Raw genomic sequence first — 14,915 nt, 5'->3', positions numbered from 1 at the left:
TTGAGAAAACTAATACAACAGTTATGTTCAATTCTAAATAGAAAGGCTGTGTCTACCGTGTGTCAGCATATTATAAGTGGGGTCTTCTGTCTTTATGTGTCAGTCATTACACTCAACAGTGACATGAAACATGTCTCTTAAAGGCACATATTACATAGTGAACATTTAACTTTATCAGCATTCTGCACTGATAAGTGGAAAAGGGAATGTTTTTAAAAACCATCAAGGATTAGGAAATAGTCTTATTTGACAGAAAAATGATTGAAACACAAAACTATCCCAAGACTGACTTTCTTCTGAATATCCAATACATTTATATATTAAAAATTCATACCTGATTACAATTTTATAAGAAATGAATAAATTCCACCATGATGCTTTTGCTAACTGGTTTACTAGAGTGGAACTAAGACACAATCAAAACCAACCTGGGCGATTGACTGTTTAACTCCTATTTGTGCCTACTGTAAAGACTGAATACACATTGCAAACATGTTTATACACACAAAGCACACACACATGCATACACAAAAACACATACACAAATATACATGCAAATACACAATCACATACATACATATGGACATACATAGATTCTCACATGCTTAGATGGACACACATAACATGCAGACACACACACACACACACACACACACACACACACAGAGCCTCTGCTATTCTTTCCATGTGTCAACAACCAGCAGGTCACTCTGAGAGCAAGGCAATCACTTGAAGACAGCTTTCCACTGAAGCAGTTATAATCAGTGCTCTGTTATACACAGCAAAATCCTTCTGCTTCTTTTTAATAACCAAGTACATTACTGAAATATTTTGTCCCAAATTCATGTTGAAGATGTAGTTCTGATTTTCCTCAGTTTTGATTACCACAAAAATATAGTTTTGAGAGTAAGTGGATAAGCAGATGCCATGTAATTGAATGCAAGATCCATACGATTTTCTAATTGATTAGGTTTTCCTCATTTCTCAGTCAACAGTTCTTGAACCCCTGAACCACACTGCCTGCCTTCAGATTTTCTCCTAACTTTGGGCCACTTAAACCCAGTTTTCTCATCTACAAAGTAGAATCGATGTTATGCTTAACTTTATGAGGCGATAGTTAACCCCTAAAAGATACACAGCACACCTCAGAGTAATAGTTGTTATTCTCATGCACAATAGTTGTTTCATTAACTTACCATTGCTGTAGGTTGAGTCCTAAGTACCTCCCAATGCCCTGGCTGGAAGCACTACTGCAAATTGAAGGGACCCGCAGAGGGGTTGTAGGTCATTGGAAAATGTTTGTAAAGAGGACTGTGGGACCCTGGTCTCTTTTCTCTTTCATTTCACTGCCCCTTTTGCTCTTCCACACATTCCTATTTTGATGTGTGGCTCCCTGCTTTAGCCCGAGCAGGACACCTACCCATCCCTTGTAACATCTCCAACATAATGAGCCAGCAAAACACGTTACAAGTTGACTGTCTTGGGTACTTTGAGAGAGTAGTGGAAACTCAACACGGCTATTTTTACACCATTCTAAGTTTTTTCTTTGTTCTTTAACCTCTACGTGTCCCCTTCTAGCCTCAAATCGTAAGGCAGATCTCTTTACTGAGGGCACAGTGAGATTAGCTATGTCCATATTTAGATGGCTCACCATGTTCAGCCACCCTCTTCTTAGCCCCCACTCCTAAAACAGCCACACACTTCTCCCTTCTGAAACCAAGTCTTCCACCCCTAGAGAGGACACATGGGTTGTGCCAGGTGTGAGGTCGTGGCAGTGACGTCACGGTATTTGCACAATGGGAAAGCTTGCCATGGTTAGATTCTTCTCCTCTACCTTGCTATGTAGACAGATGAACAAGTTGCAGAAGGACACATTCGAGCACATCCTATATTCTCTGTCTTAGTCCCTCTTTCCTTTTCTGAGTGGTTAGGACATCACACAGAATCTTTCTCAATCACATCTCCCATTCCTCTCTCTGATGCTCAGTAAGATGACATCAGTATAGACATCCTGACTACTGCCACACCGCTTCACTAATGCCTACCCTCAGAACGTCGTCAGGGTAATCTTACAGCTACTCCTATTCAGAACATTATTGCTTCTGACAACAGATCGGGGGAAACCCACTCTTCTGAAAGTTAATAGAGAGGAAACTGTATCAGGATTTTACTATCTTTATTGAGGAAGTGACATTTAAATTGTCACTTTGAAAGAGAAATAAAATTTATGGAACTCCCTGTGTGCCAGACACTAGGCCAAATGCTATACCCATCAGATCTCCAAGTTTTCACAAGATGTCTCTGAGGTAGGTCTGATTGCTGTCCCCATTTTATTAACGAAGGGAAAAAAGTCATCATATGAAGCTTACCCTTGCTTAAGGACACATGGTTTGATCTAATATCGCTTGGTTGCTTTGTTTCCGTGTTTCTTCTTGTCCGACATCATTCATTCTCAATTCATCCCCTACGAGTTTTTGGCACCAAGGAAAACATCTTAAATCCATTTAAGTCACTGATATCAAGCAGGCTTCTCCTCAGTTATCAAATGTAGCTACATTGCTCCTCCGAGTTATTTCTTCCTTTTAAAGCTTCTATTATACAGTATCTTTAAAATATTCAGCATCTTCCATATAACCATTCTGTAGTCCACAGCTACGCTCCCATTTCACGGAGTTGGAAAACGCAGCGCCAAGATGCTTAGGGAGTTTGCCAAGACCAAGGCCATATAACCAATAAGTTGCTGGACTGGAAAATGAACCCACGGTTCTCATGTTAGTTAAAACCCCCTAGGCTTGAATAGGAGTGATGGTTCAGTCAGTGAAGTGCTTAGTACTTGCATGTGAAGACCTGAGTGGGATCCCACAGAACGCTATAAAAAAATCCAGACAGAGACACATGTCTGTACTCCTAGCATGGGGAAGGCAGAGATAAGATAATCTCTGGGGCCTGCTGGCTAGTCAGTTGGGCCAAATTGATGAGCTTGGGGCTCAGTGAGAGACTTTACCTCAGATACAAGGAAAAACAAAATAAAGTAGAAAGTGATCACAGAAGAGATCCAACACCCCCATTCTAGTGTGCGTGTGTGCATACGCAAGCCCAACCCCACCTCCCACTCCCCCACCCCTGCCCGCCACCCAAACAGCTTTACCTTTAGATGCACTTTTCCAAATTCCTAGAGCACTGGGTAGATTAAAGCCTACAAATTAATGAAGTTACATTGCTTTTAAGTACAAATAGCAAAATACATCCAAGACATTGACTGTTGGGTGTTGGCTCCCAGCAAGTAGCTTCTGTTCCCGAGCCTTCACGTCTCCCTGCGAGGTGAGGTGAGGACAGGATCTCAGCTTTGTAGCAAGTGTCTTGGTTTCTCTGGATTTATTTAACTACCACCCTGGATTTTATTTCGCCCCAGTTTATCTTCCTACACAGTCATGTGGGTCTTTATCATTTCAAGCAGACAGACATGAGCCTGGGCTTTTGAGGCGTCTGGACAAAGGTGACACTGAGACTTATTTGAAGGATTTAAATTTCAAATGGGCAGGGGAGCGGTTGGCACAGGCCTGCCTGCAGATGGCCGTTGGGCTGCAAGCTGAAGCAAAGAGGCATTCATGCTGTTCCGCTGTCTGTCTGTGGGAGCTGTACCCAGGGAAGGAACAAGCCAGCACAGAGGTACTCAGCAGAGTGCTGTGAGCTCATTCGATGGTTTTGAAAGTGTTTTGGTCTCTTCATTCAAAAACACTTTAGTAGAGAGGCTCTTTCAAAAGAGAAATAACATTTCTAGGCTCTGGACTCTGGGGTCTGGCAAGCCATACGATAGGCCAGCCAGGCTGAGCCTCAACAAACACTAAGTGAATTCAGCAACTCCATGAAGAAATTCAAGGGAGCCCAAAGTTGGCCAAGTCCTAGTATAGGTTAAACCGTTTGTTGGTGGCTGTGTTTATAATGTACAACATGAACAGGTTCACTCCCTCATGGATTCACCCTGTTAACTAAGAAAGAAAAGGCCCAGCATTTCTTTGGCCCAAAGCACAGGATTTTTTTTTCTTAGAAATCTCTTCTGCCAACTTACTATTTTATAGGAAACAACCAGAAATTATTGTGAAGAATCCCTTTCTCCCTACAGCAAATTAAATTTTTGTTGGTTTTGAGGCAGATACTTTGTCAGGCCTGGGACTCATGATCTTACTTCTGCCTCCTGTGTGCTAAGATCACAGATATACACCAAACAGACCTGACTCCTGCTAAACTTAATCTATTTATTCAATTAAATGTGCACATGCACGAGTATGCACATGCACACAGGCACTCACACTTGTGCACACACATGCACACACCCATATGTGCGTGTTCGATACCCTCCCCCACACACACTGCCCCACACAATGTCTACTATTCCAGTGTCTGGTTTCTTTTGATTTGGCCCCTTGCTTTTCACTCAGTTCTTATCAGAATGTATCTCATATCTTTTTGGTTCTGAGCCTAGCCTTTAACGGCTAAGCCATCTTTCCGGCTCCAGCATGTAGCTCTTGCAAGCTTCTCCTCAAATCTACTCTCTGAAATAGTAGCGTGAAATAGGACATTGTCTTCAGATGAGATACTGGTGATGTGAATTTGTATAATGGGCAAACTCAGCCCCTGTCTGTTTATCTTTTGGAAGTACTTAATGCAGCATTTAGAAATGAGTGGTCAGTTTGATCAGTCAGGAGTGATCCATAGGACATGTGACAGTGTTAAGTGACTATAAATATACCCGTGTCATGTTCCTGTTCTAACCTTGCTGTGTATGTGAGTTTTTCTACATCAAAAATATAAACAGCTTTTTATTCATTTATTTTCATCTCTGTGTGTATATCTCTATAAATATGCCACATGCTTGTGGGTAGGAATTTGAGACCATAAGAGGGTGTTGTAATTCTTAAAACTGAAATTACAGGTGATGGTGAGCTGTCCAATGTAGGTTCTGGGAGCGGAACTTGGGTCTTCTGGAAGAGCAGCTGCTTAGCTGATGAGCCATCACTCCAGCCCTCCCCATGCCCCGAAAGCTTTTAAACAACAATAAAATGGACCACAGTTCTATGCCAGAGTCAGGTTTCACTTGGTGTTTTATCTGACACCCAGCTCTTTCAAGTCATATTGTCAATGGTTAGATCTCTGTTCTCTATTTACGGTGGTTAGATCAATAGTGTGCCCAAAAGTTGCATATAATAACATAGGTCCTCAGCTTGGCACCCTAGAAGGTGGTAGAAACTTTAAGAGGAGGAGCCTAATGGTAGTATTTAAGTCATTGGTGGTGCACCTTCCAAGGAGAGTGTAAATTGGTCTTTTCCTGTATCCGTTTTGTTCCTGCCTATAAGGCACTTGGGTTGCTTTAATATATGCTTATTAGTGACTTTTCTTGTCTCAGACCTAAAAGCAGCAGGGTCAAGTGACCATGGGCAGAAGCATCCAAAACTGTGAAGCAAAATCAATCCATGCTATTTGTAAGTTGGTCATCTCTAGTACTTTTATCTCTAGGGAATGGACTTGGAATCACTGGAACGTGTGTTGTAGGAGACGGACACTAGACTGAGTGGTTTAAATCAGTCAGAGCACAACTGATGAAGCATTCAGGCACAGATTTGAAACTCGGGTTCATGATTTTCTAACTGGAAGACTCTGCTTTTCTGCTGTGCTCCTAAAGATCCTTCTGCAGAAATGCAGCATCACTTTCTTGCACCATTCAATCTTCTTTTTAACTTTACTGGATTGGAGTTCCCTAGAAGACACACCTCAGGGTGTGTCCATGAGAGCATTTCCGAAGGAGTTTAACTGAAGAGGAAAGACCCACCCTGGATGGTGGATGGCACCAGCATATAACCTAGCGTCTTGTGTAGAATGAAAATGGGAAGAGCCAACACAGTACCAGCATTCAGTTCTCTGCTTTCCAGCTGTGGACACAAGGTGACCAGTCATCCCACACTCCTTCAGTCCTGCCTTCCCCACAGTGATGTACTGTGCCTCACACGTGGGCCAAAATAAACACTCCCTCTCCAAAGTTGTTTCTTGCTGGCTGTCTGGGCACAGCAACAAAACATAAATAATACACTTGCACAGTTGGAGATTTAGTTCAGTGGTAGAGCGCTTGCCTAGCTCGCGCAAGGCCCTGGGTTCGATCCCCAGCTCTGAAAAAAAAAAAAAGAATAAATAATTCACTTGCATTTTAACAAGAAAACACCTCTGAGCTCTTTCTTTGCTAACAATGGAAAAAATGCATTTGTTTTTACATTTTAATGAAATCAATAATTTTAGAAGATTTGGTAACAAAAGGGACATCTCTTCCCATCATAAATTCCAGTCTTCAGAAGGAAGACTAGTTTGGGCTTTACCTTTTCTGGCTTTAGCTGGAAAATGGAAACTAAGAGAGCAGGAGATAGAGAGATCTTTTTAAGTGGAAAGATATTAAAAAAAAAAGTATTTGGAAACCCATATAAAGATGCCAAGCCGATTTTTATGGAAATTCAAAACGCTTTTGAGATAACCAGCAGTTCTCTTAAGGTTTGATTACAGGCTTGTTGGCCTTAATTTTTCTCTAATATATAATTCTATGTTACAGTACTCTAAAAATGTTGTGGCATGTCGTTAATGCTTACAAAATGTCATAAAAGGACCCGGAGCAGAAAACCTCCCAGCTAGAGAATTTTACAATCTGAAGATAGAAGCAGTTAGCTTTAATCTAGGGAGCTGAAAAATAACCGCAGACCGGTGGGTATCTTAGAGATACCCCTCCTTGTTCTTTTGAAGTAGAGAACAGATTTTGGAAATTGGCAATGTTCTGATCATAGAAGAAAATAGAAAAATGGCATCTAAAGGTACTAATGGTAAGAAGAAGAAAGAATGAGAAAAGGATAATTCTGCATACAACAGGAGCATCTATCAAAACCAGTAAATTTAAAATACATGCAATTTGCCTGCAGATAGATATTTTTTAAAATTGAACCCAAGTTTGAAATGTTTGAACGTGAAAAACTGAAGTATTATGGAAATTTGGGAAGCTGAGTAGCCATCCTCCTGTTTGATCTGGCCATTGACTTCAGGATTCTTTTCCTTCTAAGTAGGGTCTCAACCTCCAAAAATGTCCAATCCCTGACCCAAAATTGTGTGCTGTTGTCACCGTATGTATGCAAAAATTTTTTTGTCTACTTTCAATTATCTCTAGATCACTTGTGATACCTAATACACATTAGTGCTGTGTAAATGGTTGACACACTGTGTTTTGTAGAGAATAATGACATACAAACACCTTTGCTATAGAAATAACATACCCACAAAAGTACCCCGAGTACTTTTGATCCACAATGGGTTGACTCCACAGACGAGCAAACTTCAAGTATAGCATGCAACCACCAAATACATCGGTGTATGAAAAATGCTGCAAATATAAGAGCAATTAAAAGCCTGTGATAATGCTTCTTCTAGCAATGAAAAAATTAAATACACCCAAAACATTGAAATCAACCCATGAATTCATGTGAGAGTCCGTTCAGCTCAGTCCTGGAAACATGACTGGGAGTAAAAGGAGATTAGGAAAGGCAGACCTAAGTAGTGTAAATCTGGGATCAGGTGGATTGTGCACTTGGAGAGAGATATTCCAGTAGGTCAGACGCAGCATATTTATTACATACAGCACAAAAGTGGAAGTGGGTTCAACATCCATTCTTGAATGAGTATGAGAAGGAGTTGCCACTCCCCTAAGCCTTACCTGAGTAATGTCATGAATACTTACTCTCACAGGAGTTTACTCCATCCCCACAAATCCAAGGACTATTTAATGAGCTTATGCCATAAGCCTGATTGTAGGGTAGGTACCAGTGGTGTACAACATGAATTATACAGGTATATTCCCTGAATAGCATTTATAATCCATTAAAGCAGAAAAATGATAAATAAGTAGCCATGGATAATTAAATGAGAAAAAACAAATCAAGGATGTGCATTAAATCCACATTTATAATACTAATGGTAAGAAGATATGTTCCCATGTGGGGGCATAAGAACAGTATTAGGGATATACACAAAGATGCCCTTGAGGAATTACCATTCATTTAGCCATAGTCATGAGCAAGTGGGGCTTGGCAAAATTATCCAGCCAAGAACCTTTCTACAAGTAGTGACTAGTTTATGCAAAGGTCCCAAAGAAGGAGAAAGCAAGCTGAGGTTATGAGCAGGGAGAAAATCACTATAGATAGTGCAGAGAGAAAAGAAAGAGAGAGAATGGCTAGAAGATGCAGAGACCAGATGATACAGACCTCTTTTCCTCTTTGTTGTTTGTTTGTTTGTTTGTTTGTTTGTTTGTTTAATTAAAGATGTTACTCTAGGAGCAATTAAAAAAATTGCAGTAAAATTAAAATAAAGTTTCTTCTATTTCTGCACTAATGCCAGCACCGTAGGACCACATGGCATCTATGGGATATTTTCATCACAGTCAACAAAGTGTCTCACCCGCTAAGCTCCATCCCATATCACACTGCGGATGGCTACTCTCTGAGCCTGGCAACAATCTCTCTACCCATCTAGTTTCCAAGGCAGGTTGCCACCATGCTAGACATATACATCCCAATTCCATGGCAGACACAGTGTCCTGCCACCACAGACTCTCTTGAACTCAAATCTCCACATGAAAGAACACACAACACAATAACCTCTGATCCAATTGATCAAATATAATTGTCCACCTAGAGAAGATATATTTTGTTCATCTAGACACACAAAATCCTGTATACACCCATCCCTTAAGAATAGCCATAACAACCTGTAGATGTGCAGCTGCTCCCTCCACCTTCCTCAGTCTCCTCCTCTTCTAAAACTTTTCTCCCCAGCCCCCTTCCTTCTCATCCAATGACAGGCCTCGTTCTATCCTGTACCTACCTTCACCTGCATAATGACATCAACCTACACAGGAGTATAGACAAGAAGAAAAACATCTTCTTGTGAAAGTCACTCCATAATGAAGCAAATTAGAACTGAAACATGCAGAAAATGGACTATTTTTGCCTCTTGGTCAAGACAACTGGATACCTTCAAAGGGCTGAGGGTCTGAGAGGTCATTGTGTTCTGTGATTGAAGACTCACAACATACTAGTAAAAAGGAAGAGAAGAAAGAAGGAGAGAGAGAAACCCCCCTACCCATCCCACACACACAGATCACCACTCAACAACAGACAAAATAGTTCTAAACCACATGTGAGACTCCGGCATGAGAAGGAAAGGTGGTAAGGCAGGCATATCCCAGAAGTTGATTGAAAAACTGCAATAAATAGCTGAGGGTCGGGGTGGGAAGGGAATCCAATTCATCGGCTTCTTCACAAAGTGCCATTTGCCATAAGCAGGATTAGTGAATTACCATCCCTAATTCTAGCTGTGGTCTAGTGCTCTTTTTGACTCTGTTTTGGGAAGATTCCACCCATTCGTTTAAGAGAGGAACCTGGGAATCATCCCTGATGCCTCCTCATTCTTTATTCTACCTATTGAATCTATCACCAAAGTCCTTATTATTCTGACCTCAAAATATATCTTCAAAAACTATATTCAAAATATATCTTGGATCCATTTCTGTGTGACCACTGCAGACCAAGCCACTAGGCTTTCTCATGCTGACTAACAGAGTCCTGGTCCTATATAGTCTGTCCTCTACAGTGTAAAATATGATGTTACAAACTCGTCAGTTCCTTGCCCCAAGCCACTTAGAAGAGAATCACTCCTTTTCCTGCCTCATAACCTGGTGTAGGATCAACACCCTGCCTACCTTGAGAACCTTATCTCAGACCATTTACTTTCTCCAAATCTACCCTGCCTCCTGTTTCTTCCATGTGCCAAGCTTTTCCTGCCTCAGAAAAAGTGCTTCCCTAGAGAAATCACATTGTTAATGAAGGACCTTCAGGATCATCTGGGAAAGGAAAACAACATCGTAGGCATTGTACCTGCTATTAAAGATCAGAATTTCTGAGTCTGGGACCCCAGAAAGCTGTGTCTTAAGAAACTTTCCAGGTGCTATAAACACAAATCATACACACACATGCATGCACATACACACACACAAACACACACGCACACACAAACTTATATGTGTGTGATGTATATGTTATATATGTATTTGTCACTGCTGAAAGAAATTCTGTCTTCTAATCCTAAAATGTTTTAAGATTCTATCTGTAACTTTAATAAAGATGTAATGATTTAAAATGCAGGAATATATATATGTATACATATATATGTGTGCGTGCATGTGTATATGGGGAGGTATGTGATATGCACATGCATAAATACATGCATACATATGTATGTATATGTGTAATATATGTATGTGTATGTATGTATATGTATGTATTTACATATTATATGATGTATATGTATATATGTATGTGAATGTCTGTACACACATACATATGTATTTATGGGTATGTATAGATATACACATATATACATGTACATGTCTATATACATACATGTATATATGTACATATTGTTTACCATTCATAGCTGCCACTCTCAGGTTTAGTTCAAGATCTAAGAGAGTTGCTGATAGGAATTCTTATGACTTCATTCTAAGAAAAGAGAAAGAGAAAAGGAAGGCATCCCGGCCTTCCTCTAAAGATGCCTCCCAGGGAATGCACACCACTTTCATTTACTTCTGCGAAAGAAGAATTGTATCACCACCAAGCTGCAAGCAAGACTGACAGACACCAGTGTTTATTCTGAATGGTCTTCACACCCAGCTATAAATGTCACTTTTATTTCCTCAGATGAAGGGATGAAGTGAGAGCTGGAACCAAGCTCTGTGAACACATAGCTTGGGCTGAGCCCATAGCATTTCTTTCTCTGTACTAACTCTCCCTAGGCCTAGACCTGGAAGCATCTAGCCTCCATAAAATCAAATCTTCCAAGCTGGCTGGTTCAATCCAGCTTTCTTCAGCTTCTGACTGAATTGCTTCACCTATTTTCACACTAAGTTTGGCAATAAGTTCTAATTTTCTGGCTCCTTCTCATTCTCTGACTCATTCTGTCTTCATCTGTGTCTAACTTGTTCTTTCTGCAACCTGTCTATGTAAAACTGTCTCAGTAAAATTGCCATGCATACACCACACAGCTTATACCTTTTTGTCTCTCTTGCTGCTTTTAGTAGCCTCTCTTTCCTGTGCTGTTCTCATGTGAATTGGGTCACATCCTATTCCTGACTCAATCTGTCAAATCTTTCTCTGATTTGTCATTTTGCCCCTCAATTAGATGCCACTTTCAAACATGGCTACTTCCTTCTACAAACCTTACTTTCATCATTAGGGATTAAAGATATACTAAGGGCATGTCTGTATTTCAGCCAGATCATATGGACCTAGAAGCTCTTTGGATGTAATCCCTTGCCAGAACAGTCATTTTGCTGAATTAAAATTCCTCTACATCTAGCTTACAGAGTTATGTTGCTAGAAATAAAGAAGTACTATGTATTGGGGACTCATATCAGACTACTCCCATCACCTACTCTGCATGTATTTTAACTGAAATTACCTTTCTCAGTAAATCTGACTGCCAGGTTGGAGTCAACCTCACTCCTTTGTTTATTCTCTCACTACATCCAAAAATTCTCTGTGTTCCCTATAACAAAAGGTATAATTATATACATATTTGCTGCAAACCCCACATCTCCTTTCTTAGATCATAAGTCCTCTGACGGCAGAAGCTACATCAACATAGTCAGTGTTGATTATCTGGTACCTGGGACTTAGCAAACTCTTAGTTAATATTCAACAAGTGAGCAAAAGAAAAGAGTGAATGAACAGGTGCTTGGAATTATTTCTTTGCAGCAGGCTGAAAGATTGGGCAGAAAAATGCCGGTTCCACTGACAATATGCTATTCCTCCCCACCATTGATATCTGGACAAATACATTCTGAAGTTAAGGAACTCTTTGCTAGCAGCATAAGCAACTGAGCACAAATCCTTCTCATATACTCTCGAGTCTAAAGAAGTGAGGAAAGAAAACTCCGTTTAAAAATTTTAAAAGATCATGGGAGAAATTCAAAGATCACAGAAACAAGTCCACAATATACTAATGACCATAAAATACTCATGAATATTTGTCAATTAAAAGGAATGAGTTTCAGATTTGGGATTACAAATAAATTTTATAATCAACAAGGGGTACAAGTAAGGTGCAGTGATACACACAAAGTCTGATAGTTAATGATAAAAGGGAAAGTATTATGGCTTAAAAATTTTTTTATAGAGTATGAGATTTTGAATTCCAGCACCCATGTGGTAGGTGGCTTGTTCCTACCTACAACTTCAGTTCAGGGCTTCTGATATCCAGTTATGGCCTCCACAGTCACCCACATGCATGTATACATACTCACACAGACACATATAAAATACAGATAAAATAAATAATGAGGGAATGTGTATCTATTCTGAACTTGCATGCACCAAATAGAATTCACAGATGGATCTAAAAAAGAAAAAAGAAAAAGGAAAAGGAAAGGGAAAAATAATCAATCTACAATCGTGGGATATTTAGCATAATTGCTTCAGAGACTACCCTACCAAACTCCAAAAATTAATAAGAATGTAAACTCTGTGACACAATTAACAAGTTACATGTAATGCTTTAGAACCCATGCCCAATGCTTCAGCAATTTTGACCTCTTTAAAAGAGTATACAACAGGGGCTGGAGAGATGGCTCAGTGGTTAAGAGCACTGACTGCTCTTCCAAAGGTCCTAAGTTCAATTCCCAGCAACCCCATGGTGGCTCTCAACCATCTGTAATGAGGTCTGATGCCCTCTTCATGCAGGCAGAAAGCTGCATGATGTATACATAATAAATAAATAGATATTTTTAAAAAAGAGTATACAACATTTAAAAGAAAATGTCACCACCCAGGAGATCGAAAAGGAAGCTCAACAAATATCAAAGAGTTTAGATCATCCAACTATGTTCTCTGACAAAAACATAAAGAATTAGAACTCACTAAAAGACATCATCTCCCACAAACATATCCATAGAGAAACTTTAAGCCATCCTGCTATCAGTCACTAGTAAAAGAAGAGAATGATGAAACTGGAAATAATGTGTATAATGAATGCTCTTGTTGGAGAGGAATGTGTAACCTTTAAAATATATCCAACAAAAGAAAACATGAATGCAAAAGCCAATGAGCTAAGATCAACCCCAGAAGCTAGTAAAACAATAACAGAATACACTCAAGCCAGAAGAAAGACATAATAAAGATAAGCATAAAAGTTTGGAAATTTTTTTAAATAAAAAATGGTGGGCATCAACCTGACCTAATTTCAGCTTTTCAGAAGTTAATGATCACATAAGCTTATAGTAAAATGTATGAAGAAAAACCTGGGAAGATCACTGATAAAATTAATCACTAGATAATCAACTGAGAAGTGAGTTGACGTTTATGACTGTTGTGATGAAATGTGATTACATTAGCAGGAAGTGTTCAATCACTAACAGCAATTCAACAGGAACTTGTATTCCTTTACTTTGTGTGACCATCACATAACAACTGAGGCTAGGTGCTTTACAAGGGAAAAGGATTTATTTAGCTCACAGATCTATAGGTTCAAGAGCATGGCACCAGCATCCTGTGGATGGTTTCCTGGCTATACTATGGAATGGTGATGAAATGGAAGATCTTGGAGACAGAAGAAAGCAAGTACCAGGATTGGATACATTGTATAACAACTCGTTTTTGTGAGACCTACCTCAACCTGAAACTGGTATCCCCGCTGTCCTCTCACTGGCCCCTACTTTTAAAAATTCTACCACCTCAACTACCCAGGATGGATCCCTTGAGACAAAAATTCAAATTTGAAATCATAAAAGAATCCAGTAAGTTTCTCATTATTTTCTCCAAAAAAGAAAAATGTTAGATGAATTAAAACAAACTATTACAAGGAAAGACGATTTAGTGTAGCAACTTTGAAATGTACCTATAATGTCAGTATGGCTCTGAATACATCTGAGGAAGAAACTGCTGTTGTAAAAATATAAAAAGTAAAAAAAAAGTATGGTTGTCGTTTACCCACTCTAGGTTCAGCACTGCGGTGCCCCAAGATATCTGCTGGTTCTCTTAATTCTCAGTCAGCAAAGTCTCTCACCCACTTTGCTCCATCCCATATCACACTGCTGAAAGCCTCTCTCTGAGTAGTCAGCAAATCTCTCTGCCTATCTAGTTCCCAAGGCAGGTTTCCATGCCACAAACATGCATCCCAATCCGTGGTGGCCCAGACCAGCTGCCCCACACTCCATTACACTTAAATCTACACATGAAAGAACACACAACACAATAACCTTTGACCCAATTGATAAGATACAATTGCCTACCTAAACATACAAAGTCCAGTACCAGCCATCCATTAAGAACATTCATAACAACCTGTAAATACACAGAGCATAATCTTAATGTCACCTGCCATATCGTCCTCCCATGGCTTCTCCCTCCTGTCTCTTCCACCTTTCCATTCCAGTCTCCACCTCTTCCTTCAAACTTTTCTCCCACCCATTCTTCCTTCTCGTCCAATGACAGGCCTTCTTCTATCGTCTACCTGTCTCACCTGTGACATCATCCCACAAGAATCTTAGGAATGCTTTGATGTAGCTCTTCTTAAGAATCCTTTTATTCTTTTTTTTTTTTTTTTTTTTTTTTCCGGAGCTGGGGACCAAACCCAGGGCCTTGCGCCTGCTAGGCAAGCGCTCTACCACTGAGCTGACTGGTGGGCACTCCTGAGGCTGCAGAGCAGAAGAGACCACCAACACTGCCCACCCCTGCCCACATCCCTGGCCCAAGAGGAAACTGTATGAGGCCTCTGGGTTCCCGTGGGGGAGGGCCCAGGAGCGGCAGGACCCCTGCGTCTGAGACACCACCGGAACCTGA

The 14,915-nt window shown here is 40.2% G+C and overlaps 1 long non-coding RNA gene across 2 annotated transcripts; it reads right to left on the bottom strand.

Moving 5' to 3' along the window:
- Positions 1-2,159: 2,159 nt before the first annotated feature.
- Positions 2,160-14,651, bottom strand: LOC134486826 (uncharacterized). 2 transcript variants are annotated; one of them, XR_010066244.1, is made up of 2 exons: positions 14,451-14,651; positions 2,160-6,161 (listed from the first exon to the last, which is right to left on the bottom strand). It is a non-coding gene; the product is annotated as an uncharacterized LOC134486826 (long non-coding RNA). The 2 variants fall into 2 exon arrangements; XR_010066243.1 differs by lacking the exon at positions 14,451-14,651 and adding an exon at positions 7,302-10,623.
- Between the last annotated feature and the right edge of the window lie 264 nt (positions 14,652-14,915).

Source organism: Rattus norvegicus, chromosome 4, assembly GCF_036323735.1.
Source record: "Rattus norvegicus strain BN/NHsdMcwi chromosome 4, GRCr8, whole genome shotgun sequence".
Lineage (NCBI taxonomy): Eukaryota > Metazoa > Chordata > Mammalia > Rodentia > Muridae > Rattus > Rattus norvegicus.
This window is presented reverse-complemented; position numbering and strand designations above follow the sequence as displayed.